Source organism: Morone saxatilis, unplaced genomic scaffold, assembly GCF_004916995.1.
Source record: "Morone saxatilis isolate NCDOM2014 unplaced genomic scaffold, NCSU_SB_2.0 Contig0, whole genome shotgun sequence".
Lineage (NCBI taxonomy): Eukaryota > Metazoa > Chordata > Actinopteri > Moronidae > Morone > Morone saxatilis.
Window position 1 is genome coordinate 14,007,903 of NW_023339650.1, and position 1,774 is coordinate 14,009,676.

Below are 1,774 nucleotides of genomic sequence, written 5' to 3' on the forward strand. Positions count from 1 at the left end.
ATTGATATTTTCATTTTCATTAAATCCCCCAAAAGCTATTCATAACTTGTGTTTTATTAGATTTTATATTTCTCTATTTTAGATTGATTCAGTGTGTCTATTCAACAAACTCGCCGAAAAAGTAAATTTATCTTGCAAACAGAACATGACCTTGCAGCTGGAGAAGGACCCTGTCTAGTTAACAAACTTTCACTGGTTGTTATTGGGATTCAGGACACTGCCAAACCTCTGCAAACAGACAAGAGATGTCAAACTGAATCTTAACAACAGGCCTGATAGCAACACTAATTGCAATGTGCTCGAGTGTAAACGCAATGCAAAATCAATTTTAGAAAACAAATTCTATTGGCAAGACTCTCAATGAATTCATTATTCAAATTCTATTCCTCCTAAGTTAGCGTAAACGGAGCATTAACCTTTCTGCCAATCCTAAATTAAAATCCATCCTTTTTTCCTCTTTCATTCGTAGAAAAGCATAATACAGCCTTCCAGGGTTACTTTATTACATAATTAATGTGTTTGTCAAAGGTTTGTCAAATGCCTCCGACTGGTATATAAAAACCATCCTGTGGCTAATACTCTAGACTGTTTTTGAATTATGCCTTCATTGGACAGAAGGTCAGTTGGTGAGTCACTTGGTGTACAGGAAAAGGTACAACATGTTAACCCGTCCATGACCTCTCCAGTTCACTGGAAGAGCAGAGCGCCTTCCTGGAAGAGAGCGCGGGGATGTCATGATCGGAGCAAGGCGATCAAACAGCACTTTCTTAGTATTTTACTGCTCTTTATGTCATCCTGGGAGGCACAAAGTAAATCAAAACCATGTGAGGTAGATGTGACCTACACTATACCAACAGATAGAAAAGGTTATCCCTTCATTTAATGCCTTTTTAGGATGATTAGGTAAAGCTCTTTTATAGACTTTGAATGATACCTACAAAAGTCCCAAAGAAATGTAAAAAATACTGTATTTACAAACAAAATAAGTCATTTCTTGTGCATTTTGTTTTGACTTATTTGGATTATTCACAGGTCATATTATAGGGATTTAAATATGTGATTTTAAAGGTAGCTTAAGTGAACCAAGTCATGAAAAATGAGTCAGAGGCTGAGATGGCAGCTAGTTACCGCTAGCAAGAGTGAGCTGGGTTTTTATCTCCATCCTGATTGGATTTAACTACATTGTTAGTTATTTGGAAAACCAAACTCAATTATCAGGATGTCAGTTCATCATTTCTATTTTTCTCTTACAGATTACAGCCAAAGAAAAATCCGTAAGTAAACTGTTAGCTGAGACTAACCTCGGCTATCTCCCCTGCTTGGTTAATATACCTCTCCTGCTTTAGCATTCGCTAGTTGTCTGTCTCTCTCTGACACTTTTATATGCTGTTTTGACAAAAGTTATACATTTTTATGGCATATTTGATGGCCTATGTGGTAAAAATTGATGCCGAAAACTCAATTTGATCAATATGTAGCTACAGAGAGCAGAGATTGCACTGCTTCTAAAATAAACATTTGTTTGAATAAATTGTGGATTTTACAACACTTAGTTTCCGCATCACAGTGTGCAGCTGCAGACTTGTTTCTCCCAGTCTGGCCTTCATGTGCTCTCAGACATGCAGGACATACACACCCACACACAGCACGCTATCGCTGTCTTTCTACCACACAAACACACCCATCCACATATATATGTTGTGTTTATTATATGTAGGTATATATATATATATATATATATATATATATATATATATATATGGGCAGCTACAGC